Raw genomic sequence first — 13,261 nt, forward strand, 5'->3', positions numbered from 1 at the left:
TTTAGCATTGAAATTCCAAGAGCACGCAATCCTAGAAGATTCAACTAATGTATTGTTTCTCCTACATGCATTCCACGAAAAGGCAATGAAGGGAGGATTAGAGACGATCGATCCCACATGGAGGCTTACCAGTAATCATTCCTCTCGCGAACCATTCGCGACAGGAATAGGAAAAGAGATACTTCACAGATGTATTCTTAGCCACACACCGGAGTGTAATGCAGATAAACATTCACAGCTTGTAGGAACTGCAGTTAACTTTTGTTGTTTAACAAACTGGTGGTTTGTGCTACGCCGAAAACCAGAAACATATTTTACTACTACCATTAATGAAAGCAGGAGCAGAACATGAAATGAAACGGGAAGTAATATAATCAGAACTAAAACATGTAGACATCGAGCTGCATAGCTACAAGGTGAAATATTGAATATAACGACGTAATGTGGGGCTTTCATATACCGGAGACGCAAAATGCACCTAAACATAATACTGGTACATGCGATTTCAGTATTTCTCGGCGTATTCCACTGATGAATTCTTCTCGGATTATCAGCCGGGTGGTGGCGTTGTCTTGTCGCAACGTTTCCATGAGTTTCGTAGCCATCACCAGAAACTCACTGAAACGTTGCGACAAGACGACGCCACCACTAGGCTGATAACCCGAGAAGAACTCATCAATAATACTGGTATGCCTTCACAGAGGAATTTCCTAGGCGAATAGTGAAGAACAAAAGATAAGTTTTATTAGACTGTTATCAATTCATAATTTATTAATAAAAGCGCTATCTACGTTTACATTATACTCTGCTAGCCACCTAATGGTGTGTGGCTAAGAGTACTTTCGGTACGACTAGCTGATCCCTCCAACCCGGTTCCACTCGCGAATAGCGCGGGGGAAGAATGATTGTCGGGGAGCCTCTGCTTTGGTTCCAATTTCTCGAATTTTCTCCTCGTGGTCAATACGCGAGATATATATTACATTTACTTACGTTCAGGGTCAACTGCTAGAGACTGCACCATTTATCAATTCTCTACAGGTCGTTCTACAAATACTTACTATCTTCTGGCATTGCGACTTTGGTATCGACAACTGCATCACTTGCGAATAGCCTTCAAGAGCATCCGACCCTTTCTACCAGATCATTTACATATATTGTAAAAAGTAACGGTCCTATCACACTTCCTTGTGGTACTCGGGATATTACCTTAACATCTGTCGATTTTGTTCCTTTAAGAGAGACGTGTTGAGTTCTATCCGCAAGGAAGTCTTGAATCCAGTCGTAAGTCTGCTCACATACTCCGTAAGCTCGTATTTGTTTCTGTAACGGCAATGCGGGACGGTGTCAAACGCCTTACTGAAATAAAGGAGCACGCCATGAACCTGAGAGCCGTTGTCCACTGTGCTGGGGATCTCACGGAGGGATAGAGCGAGCTGAGTTTTGCACGGTCTCTGTTTGGGGAATCCATGCTGATTTTTATAGAGGAGATGTTCATTTCCAAAAATGTCACAATTCTTCAGCATAAAACATGTTCCATAATTCTACAACAGACTGACGTCAACGATATGGGTCTATAATGGTGTGTATCTGTCTTACGGCATTTCTCAAAAACGGGAATGAACCGTGTTTTCTCCAGTCGTTAGGTACCTTTCGTTTCTCAAGAAATCTACGATAAATTACTGCTAAAAGAGAAGCAAGTTCTTTCGCATAATCGTTATAGAATTGCTGCACCAGTATTAGTCCTAGTCGAAGGAAAGGGAAATTTTGTCAAAATTCAATGAAGGCACGGTTGGGAGATGTAACGTGGGGCCGCTGGCAGAGTGTGATAGCAGTCAACAGCCAACGGGCCAGGCAAGGTAAACATGGCACTCAAGGGCCCAGAGCAGCCCTTAGCAGTTAAGTCCCATAAGATTTCCCACACATTTTTCCTTTTTTTTCTCGACAAACAACAATAGAGTTATATATGATCAGGAATGAAGTACGAAAATTACAGGAATCATTCTCTGAATTTTATTCTGAGGGGGAAAGGAATCACGTACTAAAAGAAGTACAAGGGGAGTACCAAAAATTACAGTTGGTACAGCAGATGACGATGATGTCTGAGCATTGAATCAGTCAGTAATGCAGGTGGAACAAGCTGTCAATGAAGTTACAGGAACCATAGAGTGGCACGCAACATACTTGTCAAGCCTAGAAACAAGGGTCTGGAATAACACCAAGCTCGTACGAATCTTAGCGGAGGGTTTGACTCGACATGTGAGATAGACACGGAAAATTTTAAACAGCAATTTGGAGATGCCGCAGAAACGTTAAAGACATTGGATGGTAAGTTGGCTATTGCAGTCCAATTAAGTGATGCACGGACAGAAGTTACGATGTTACAGGAAGCAGTATATCATGCGGTAAACGGGCATCTTAGTCCAGTGTTAATCACGGCAGACAATGTTTTTAGAGGATTACAGTCAGCGAAGAGGCCATTTCCACCAGATATAGAATATGTTGTGGAGGTATCACGGGCCACTATACCAATATTCTTTCTTGTGTCATTGGTACAGGTGAGGACGGATGGAGCGCGAGTTTACATCGATGACAGTTTTCCAATAGTCGGAGTTAACTCACGTTATGAGTGTTACACTATTCATCCATACCCAGTGAAATGGAAGATTGGTGAATGAGTGCAGATTAGGACGCGAGACGTACTTTTTATTTTGGCGAAGAGAGAAACACACGGACTACTACCATTGTTAGAGTTGGAGCATTATACGTAGGGACGAGTCAAGATTTACCCTAATCGAACAGTTTTTACGGATAGTAGTACATGCAAAGTTGGACTGTTCCTGGGGATTACGAATGGCTCAGACTGTGAGAAAGAAGCGTAATCGACACATTCGTACTTCCAGAAGGTAGGCTATGCCTCTGAGCACTAAGCAACTTAATATCTGAGGTCATCAGTCCCCTAGAACTTAGAACTACTTAAACCTAACTAACCTAAGGACATCACACACGTCCATGTCCGAGGCAGGATTCGAACCTGCGACCATAGCGGTCGCGCGGGTCCAGGCTGAAGTGCCTAGAACCGCTCGGCCACTCCGGCCGGCTCCAGAAGGTAGGGAGGCATTGGTTATATTCGGCATTTACGCCGATATGGGTGATGGTCACTTGTTATACTAATCAGAGAGCGGATAAAATAAGGAGGTTGCAACTGCGGGAAAGTGGAATAATTATAAATGGCACGGTATGTGAGATTGTAAGAGACGATTTCCGTCGTCCAGCATCATATACGGTTGAAAGAGCTTTAACTTTGTCACATAGAGGCCGGCCGTGGTGGCCGTGCGGTTCTAGGCGCTACAATCTGGAACCGCGTGACCGCTAATGTCACAGATTCGAATCCTGCCTCGGGCATGGATGTGTGTGCTGTCCTTAGGTTAGTTAGGTTTAAGTAGTTCTAAGTTCTAGGGGACTGATGACCTTAGAAGTTAAGTCCCATAGTGCGCTGAGCCATTTGAGCCATTTTTGTCACATGAAACGTTGTTATATCTGGAAGGGGTTCTAGAGATATTACCAGTGCAGAATCTGACATATTTAAACTCCACTTTAAACCTAGAGTTTCTGAAAACGTTGAATTCCTCTATTAATGCACAGAAAGGATCTACCATGCTTAATAAAGTATTGGAACACATTCGAACATTACAACAGCATCGGAGTGACAGAAGAATGACAGTCAGCATTTCAGCCACAGGGTGGGCTATTTTTCTATTTTTCTTGAGTATAGCATTGTGCAGAATGTGGAAACGTGCACCAGTAGAGGTGCCTACGCCATGGGTGACCAGTGTACACATGCACAGGTGTAGAGCTAATGTTTTGATGTTATCGTTAGTTTAGGTCTGTAGAATGTAAGTTTTGGGAAAAAGGAATGTTTACGCAGCCACAGCCCGCATCTGTTATATCTCGATTCGGGACGAATCTAGTTGAAAGGAGGGAGGAGTGCCGCCCTAGTATTAGTCCTAGTCGAAGGAAAGGTAAATTTTGTCAAAATTTAATGAAGGCACGGTTGGGCGATGAAATCTGGGGCACTGACAGAGTGTGGTAGCAGTCAACAGCCATCAGGCGAGGCAAGGTAAACATTGCACTCACGGGCGAGGAGCTGCGATAGCAGTATTGCATGCACAATTTGTTTTGAGTGGAATAACAACGAGGCAGAAAAGTCCAGCTTTGGCTGGGCACTAGGCGAGAGCCAAGAGTGGTGATTTGTAAGTAGCTGACGTGTGGGAATTTATCCCTGCCATAGTTGATGTCTCTCTCTCTGACACTGCTTCAGAAGTGATGGAAAAACTGATATAAATAGATGGACAATTTTAGCTTGGGATTGAGTCTGCCCAGTCAGTCGACCATCGGGACGTACCTGTGCTGGTCTTTGCTTATAGCGGCCAGTCTGGCAGCAATGTTATAAGTATTCTGCATAAACTTGTATTTTGTTTTCTTTTTTTTTTTTTTTTTTTTTTTTTGAGCTGTGTCACGGCTCGGCATTTTTGATTTACCCGCGAGATTATTTCACTTTTTTTCGCAGCTGCGATAGGGGGTGTGATCGCTGAGCGCTGTTGGCGCTGGTGCGCGAAGCAAGAGTTTTGGGAGGACGGCTCGGTGAGTATATGGCGACTGGACGGAAGCGGCGGGGGGTCAACTGGTGCCTGCCGATTAAGAACTGCGACGAGCGTGGCCGTTTGTCAGCAGGTGGGGAGGACGGAATGCTCGTTTGCTTAGCGTGGTTCTCCATGACCAGCTGTTGTTTGTTGGGCCTAGCACTCGAGTGTAACAGGAAACTGCACTGGTGTGGTTCTCGTCACCTGGCTAAGGCCGAAATTTTGATATACTTTTATTATATTTCATGGCCATTACTTTATTATGAGGTTGGTACTTGTAGCCAACATTTTGTGATATGAAATACTTCTGAGAATATCATCATGTGCCAGGTGTCTACCGTGAATAATTCTTAAATTGTTTCATAGTGTATGGTACGGTATCCACTATCATCGATCATTTTATGAAAATTCTGTCCAAATTATTATTACATTATACTTTGTTAAAATTAGTGCGTTTAAATTGCAAATTTCCTAATTCTACTAATATTGCTTGGAATAAACCCATCTATTTCTTGATATTGCCATATTTGTGTATTAAGTTGTGTTCCTTCTCGAGACTGACTGAATTGATTTTGGTGAAAATTTGCTAGATAACACAACCGTCGTGAAATTGAAAACTTGACAGTGTTTACTCATGTCACCAGTCGTTAATGTTTTTCCTGTCTTGTAGCTTACTTAACTTATATAAAATAATTTAGAAATTTTGTGTATTTGTCACGAAAGGTGAACTGATGTCAGATGACATTGACATTTGTGTAGGGTTTACGTAAGCTTAAGTAAAATCAGGAGGTAAAAAAAAAGAAAAACTTATTATCATTGCCACTTCTTTTAGTATTATTTTCTTTTTTCCTTTTTTTTTCTAGCGAGTAGTAGAGTATTCGTTGCCCTCTTGCCAAATTGGATTTTTTAAAGGTTTAATTTACGTGTAGTACAAATCACAAGTTCTACATTTTTCTGGTGTAATTGTTAATATTTGTACATGTTGCACTATTGTACAATATAATATACCTTTTACTAACAGTACCTTTATGTAATGTTTCAGAGTGGGGCTGCATTTTCTTCTAGAGAATGTTTAAAAAAAATATATTCTTGTTGCTAAAATTTCCTTTTAAACTGTTAATTGCATTAACTTGGATGTATAACCAATTATTGTTAATTTGTGTCAGCAAGGCTTGGATCAAATAAATGTGCCTACACCTTCCCCATCCTGGCTCTGCTACCGTCTGTACATTACATACTTGTTCGGCTATATTCAGCCCCTGGGGACACAACACCGGAGTGGTATGGTACAGCAACCTGGAACTTGGAGATCACACGGTTTTCGTGAAAGAGGGCAGTAACAGCGGTGTGCAGTGGGTGCAGGAAGGGCTCGGTTCTACTCGAGTCTACAGGCCACGTTCACTTCCCACCTGGGGTAGAGGGGTCTGGGCGAGGCGTACACTGTGGGAGGCGCAGCAGCGCTGCAACAGCGCCAGAGACGGTGGCGGGCGTAGCCATCCAGCAAGCACCACTAACGGCAAGTCGCAGCACGGCATAAAGGAGGACGCGGGTTCGACTCCGGTCCTGTCCTGGGAGCAGTGGAGGCCCGAGGGCCACAGGTGACCAGTACGCCAACCTTCATCCCATGGTCGGACAGAGCAGGTCAACGAGACAGATGGTGGCGAGGACCAGGGACTGTAGCAGTCTCCAGAATTGTGGGCAGCAGTGCGGCGCAAGTCTCAATACATCAGTGGGCGGCGTCCAGGAGGGCGTGGCCGACTGCCAACAGGGTGGCCTTTATAATGGCAGCAGCGGCGTCGGCATAGCAGAAGTCTGCTGAGCCCGCTGGACTCGTGGCACAGCGTGTGGGTGGCACGTCAACACTACGCTTCACCCATCGAGTACTGTAAATTGTCTGAATAAACGAATGTTACCGAATACTGCTCTATCACTCTGCACTGCCCCTGGACGCTCTTGCAGTTGCTCGGCCTCCTGACAAAATATGGCTCGGTGGATCCCGGCTTCAGCTCTGCCATCTGAAGTCCCGGGTTCGACCCACCAACCCCGCAACAGAATCTTATAGTTATCTCATCTGGTCCCGACGCCTTTTCACTACTAAGAGATTGTAGCTGCTTTTCAATTCCGGGATCGGCTATCTCAATATCTGATATTTTGACGTTCGTATGACGATTGAAAGGAGGGAGAGTGTGACGATATTCTGTGGTGAAACAACTTCGGAATACCGAATTCAGTATTTCCACCTTCTCTCTGCTGTCTTCCGTTTCGGTGCTGGTGTGGACGCTGAGAGAATGAATAGATAATTTTGTCCCACTTACGTATTTTACATACGACCAAAATCTCTTAGGATATTTACTCAGGTCGGTTGACAACATCTTACTTTCAAAATCATTGAACGCTTCTCTCATTGCTCTCCTTACGCTCATTTTCGCTTCGTTCAGCTTTTGTTCATCAGCTAGGTTTCTACTTCTCTTGAAACTGAGATGAAGTGCTGTTTGTTTACGTATCTGAACATTACACACCTTTGCAAGAGCTATTTCACCATAGCCGATCAAAACACAGTTTATTCTCTGGATACAGTTCGTGGAGGATTGAATTGGGGTTCTGGAGGAAGAAGAAAGGAATAGGGAGTAAAAGGCCTTGGTAGTAGGAAGGAGAAAGAAGGAAGAATGATTGAGACCTGCAGTAAATTTCAGCTACTAATAGTGAATACTTTGTCGAGGCATCCCAAGAGCAGGAGGTACGTTTGGAAAAGACTGGAGATACGGAAAGATTACAGTTACATTACTTCACGATCCGACAGAGATTCTGAAATAATATATTGGATTCTAATGTGCTCCCAACAGCTGATATAGACCCAGTTCACAATTTAGTAATGATCAAAAGTTGGCTGAAGTTTAAGAGATATGTCAGGGAGAATTAGTGCACAAAGAAGCTGAATATTGAAGTGCTAAGGTATGAAGAAATACTATTTCAGATCTCTGAGGCTAAAGATACTGGGGTAATGAAAAGTTCAGTAGGAGGCTCCATTGAAATGGAATGGACTTCGCTGAAAAAGAAAATCACAGAAGCTGGAAAGGAAAAGTAAGTACAAGGTAGGTTACTGCGAAGAAACCAGCAGAAGACAAGAAATACCTCAGTTGATGGACGAAAGAAGGAAGTACAGAAATGTTCAGGAAAATTCAGAAATGCAGGACTACAAGTCGCTTACTAACGAAATATACAAGACGAAAAAAGAAGAAAAATGGAACGACGGAACACTATGGAATTATCCGAACTGGACGGAAATTATTAGATGTGATGTACGAATAGGGGTCAACAAATGATTATAATACCTAAACAATTGGATGATTTATTTAAGACAAAGGGCTTCTCAAATGGAATAAGTCAGTAAGGCACTAGTCCATCAGTGGCAGTTATGCAAGCAGTTATTTAGCTTGGCATTGTTTAACAGAGATGCTGGAAGCCCTCCTGAGCGATATTGTGCAAAATTACGTACAAGTGTCGCGTTAGATCCCGAGCAGTTTGGAGGGGTATAGCGGTCCAAATGTTCTCGGTTGGGAGCAGATCCGGCAAATTTGCTGGCCAAGGTGGAGTTTGGCAAGCACGAAGAAAGGAATCTTCGGCGCACCGCAGTGCTTCAAGGGTGGCCGGATGATAACCGAAGGGGCTCTGCTGTGAAATAAAACGGCAGACCGGACCATCACTCTTGATTCCTGGTTGTCGGGCCATACGGCTGACGACAGTACCACTGCCGCGCGGGGCACCTCCAGACACGTCGTTGTCTGCAATCTCATGGAATGGAGTACGACTGTGCTTCCGTGACAAGTCCGGCTTCGCCCTGCTCCCCGATGACCACTCAAGAAGCGTCTGTAAAAGCTCCGGCAAGATATGGAATGTCAACCTGTTTGTCACAGGATAACACTGTAAGACCACCTGTGTCTCACAAAATAAGTAAATTAGTAAATAAATAAACAGAAAAGAAAGAAAACGGGAAATTCGCGTGTGACTGCAGAACAATGTATATTGGACAAACGATCCGCACAATCGAAGATCGAAACAGCGAACACTAGCGCCACACTCACGTACTTCAGCCCAATAAGTCTACAACAGCAGAACATTTAATTGAAAATGGACGTGAATTACCAGCAGCGAATCCTGGGACCCTGTTTTTAAAGAAGCGTTTGAAATCCGTATGACTGATGATTTAATCGACAAGAACACCAGCTTTCAGTTGAGCAGGGCACGTGGGCCAATACTAAGCTGGAGCAAATCAGAAAGCATTTGGACGCGACATGCGATAGGGAGGGCAGGCAAAGGCAACTGAGACTAGTCCCTCTCCCCCTCTCCCCACCCAACCACGAAACCTCACATCTACAGGAAACCTAACTATGAAGCATGATAACTTACTTAAGCAAGGAAACTTGTTCATTAGCTAGCATAGAATAGTGAAGCACAATCCCAAGGGTAAACACGTGGAAAAGGCTACGATGCACAAAGAAGAATTCACTCAAATCTGCACAAAACACTGTGGCCTTTGTTAAATGTGACTACCGTATGTCAAAACCATATGCACTGTTACACTTTATTCAGGTACCTAATCACGTTCATAGAACCATGCCTCACATTGAGAAAGTTATAGAGCATAAAGAAAACACTGCAAAAAATTCCGAAAAGCGCGAAATTATTTTTTAACTCCACCGATGCAAGATGTCTGGAGTTATTCTATAACAGATGAAACCCATTAAGAAATTAATTAATAGCTCAGTTAAATTGAAACGTACACATTCACAAGATTAAAACACTAAGGATTAAAAATATATGTTACATCTGTGGCGATTCCAAGCGGAGAGTCTGCTCACTTCTCACTCCACTCTCTCACAGTCTCTACAACGGACGGTAGGCCGGCGCACAGACAACGTACAGCGCACAGGTAATATGCACTCTCTATTTGTGCCAACTTAGCAAAAGTGACGGGTCATCGCTAGGCTGTATCTCTCAGATCCACCAGGGTTCCCCTTTGCTATACACAAAAGCTGGCTTATATGTTCCCACATTAAGAGAAATTTTCCCCAAGTGCAAAGACATATAGACACTCTAGAAGAAACAAAAACACTTCCATGCAGACGACCAGAGGAATGGAACAAAAAAACTTAGAGTGACAAGGCACATATATGGTGATTCCTTTTCTGTATCAAATTTAACCATTAACAAATATCTAGAGGATGATTTAGATATGATACACAATGCAGATATGGTAATTTAGTTTTGAAATATCATATGGCTGCCAGATAAGTCACCAAACTGATCACTTTTCTCTTAGTTTGCATGTGTAGAAGACCGACTCGGCAATGTGTGTGCATCTATAAATGTGAATGAATGACCTTGTATTGTGTAACCTTAACGTTTTGTATGAATTTGTTTTGGAACAGATAATGGTTAATTATTTTTATCACAGATCATCTTACAATCTTTTAAAGTGAAAAAATTTCAAAATAGATATATTACGCCCAACATTTCGGTGTGCTAAATAATTGATTATCATGATTTCCTTTTATTGAAGTCACATTGTCGGGCATTTATGTTACTGTACAGCAAAGCAAAAACAACATATGAACATGATCTCTTTAGGTCCATTAAATTTCGGGCATGCAGCCGCGCAAATAAAATTTCCTCCACTTGATCTCAACCGTTGAAACATTAGCGTTCGTGTGTATGTATATTTATTAGCGGCAGACTGCTCTGTTAACTTTAAACGCATGAAGCATTTATTTATAGCTTTCTCTGTAATGGCGCCTAAGTGAAGAATAACGTACTCGGTATTTGTAGCATCAGTACTGCAAACTTTTCGTCAGAAAGTGAAAATAATGCCGGAGAGACTTCAGTATTTTCATAAAGACATAATATAAATTAGTTATCGAAATAATATCTGGGCTATAAGAGATGTAGTTACCAAAATTAGTTGTACTGCGATAGGGTAAGATTATAATTCTTAAAAAATTTAATAACTGCAGGAAAGGACACAATTCTTATACAAATAAAAGATGGTTTTAAAAGTAACAAATAACATTTTGTATTTTGAAAAGCGATTTAGATAAATTAACAATTATTGCACTTACTGCAGACCTCTTAGAATGGAACTTAGTTCCGCTTCCTTGGTCAGCGAAACTACTACAAAAGGTACAATGTCTTCTCTTTTATCAGACAACTGAAAATTAACGCAGTGTGTATTGCCTTCTTTACTCATTGTCTACACAGGAAATAGATAGTGGTTATTGTCTTTATCCTTTTCACTTGACGCACTTCATATGAAAAAAGTCAATATTTTTCACGTACTACAGAAAATATTCATTTTTTCAAGCAAATTCACGGGAAAAAAAATAAGCGAGGAGTCAGCGCAACACCTAAACAACGCTGTTAAGAAACGTAAAAATGGATATCCACTCTGAAAGAAAATGAAGCGACTTATGCGGAGATACGTCAATATCGTGATTAAGGATTAATGCTCGCTGCTTATTAAAGATGTTGATAATAAGTATGTGGAGCGCTGAGAAAGCGTGAAATCAAAAGGACGGTCTTTTAGATTTCATTTAGAATTTTAAATTATAAACACACATTATGATGAAACGACTTTTCTGAGGCAGTTAATTAATTACTTGTTAAATTTATTTATTGGCATATAGTTCTTACTTGTTATCTTTATTACTGCTTCATATGGAAACAACACGTTGGAGAGAATTGCCGCTGTGAAAATTCAAAATATTGCATGAACATCTAAGTTCTACGAGGGCAAGACGTCTGTTGTCCGCTTGAGAGGATGGGGAACTTCAACATTTTTCATTTGTCATGAACCAGGCAGTCTTTGCATTGACTGGAGTAGGGAAGGCACTGCATGCGTGCCCAGCGCATGGTGTTTTTAACATTAGCAGGGGCAGAAGGGAATAGACTACTAACTACACTAGAAATGTTCTCTTAAAATTCATTATTCTGCTGAGTATCATGAATATCTTACGTACGCTGTTCACCAGTACTGAAGCTATATGCAGATATCACGCAAATGTTCGAACTCTATTTCTGCTATACCCACCTACAAACTGTGTTGAACAGAGCCCGAATTTTTGTGGAATTTGATATCTTTTGCTTCACACCAGTACACATGACAAGTCTGAATATTCTAGCATTATATTCCCATCGGTGATGTATATTATTTTGTCTTACACATTTTAACATATTTCGTTATAATTACACGTTTTGTGATATTTTAACTTCATGCTAAATCAAGATAATATTATTGCTTCTTCACCATTCTTCATATTTCCTCACACTCTCAGTACATCGCTCGCTTAGAAAATTTTACGAATGCGAGCTACCACAAAAGTTGATGGCAGAATATAAATTATCTCCGTGGAAATTATTTTTATTGTAGTAAAATTTCGTTAACTGCGCTTTAAGTTGGATTATGACGGACGTGCTTTATTAGGCAAGTGTTTTGACGTAAAGAAAACATGATTCCCTGTAAGCTATACAAACGTTTCAACTCTGAATTTTCATAGCCACATGAAGAGTTGGAATGGATAAATGGGGTACCGAATTGATCAGCGTAAAATAATTTCGCAAAAAATGCTTTAAATGCTTGAAGACAATCGTGGTTATTAAGAAAAAATTTGAGTAGTGAACTCAGGTATAGTTTTTGCCTGAAATATAAAACAATGCAAATTTTTATGAGCCAAGAATTTGCCATCTATGTAAATGAAGTTCATCTCTGGAAGGCCTAACAGTTTCGCACATAAGAAGTGGCACTGGTGTGACATTTAACCGGCAAAATGCACTCATCCGAACCACGTACTAAATCCAGGATGTTCCGAAGGCGGAAGACGCTAGGAAAGTGATTTTGTAAACCATCTGTACGTCAATGCCTCTGGGTTGTCGCTGGGCTATACATGACTATTGTTTCTTATGCAGCCATTAGAGATTCACAGTTGGAAGCTGGTAACACCGCTACTGGCTGTCAGGGACGATCTTACTTCGATTCGACTTTGAAGCATCACCTGAGGTGCTCAAGAGTAGCTGAACGTAAAAACACCTAACAAACGTGGAAGAAATTTCAGCGATACTGGAGGCAGAGAATTTTGCGAGAAGGACCGAAGACGAAAAATATCTTACAGGAGAGCAGTGTATCGTTGCGCGGTCGATAGGTAGCGCCACGGTCTCTAGTTGAACATCCTTGCGTACGGGCAGTCACAATGAGACCATATAGGTGAAATAATTCGCTGGAAGTGAGACGGCATAGTTAAAACCTGTCGGCGGTGCGAGTAGTGTACAGGAAATTGACGGTTGCTACAAGTTCGGCAGTCAACAGTCATCGGCTTTGAGCGTAGCAGCGATGCCAGGGAGAGATACTCAGGCGGGTTCCTGGATTGCGAACCGTAAGTACTTCGGTTGCGGCAGGCTGAAAACCTTTGGAAGTGCGGGGTCGCCGCTGTGTTGAAGTAGTGTGTCGGCTTCACCTTGTCCTTTCTCGATCGTTGTACGGCTATGTCTGGTGAGCTTCTGGTTTAGTTTGTCAGATACGAGTGAGCCGAGCATCGGCACTAACCACAGCTATAACTGCCTTTCCCTGTACC

This window comes from Schistocerca piceifrons, chromosome 6 (genome assembly GCF_021461385.2).
Source record: "Schistocerca piceifrons isolate TAMUIC-IGC-003096 chromosome 6, iqSchPice1.1, whole genome shotgun sequence".
NCBI classification, from domain to species: Eukaryota; Metazoa; Arthropoda; class Insecta; order Orthoptera; family Acrididae; genus Schistocerca; species Schistocerca piceifrons.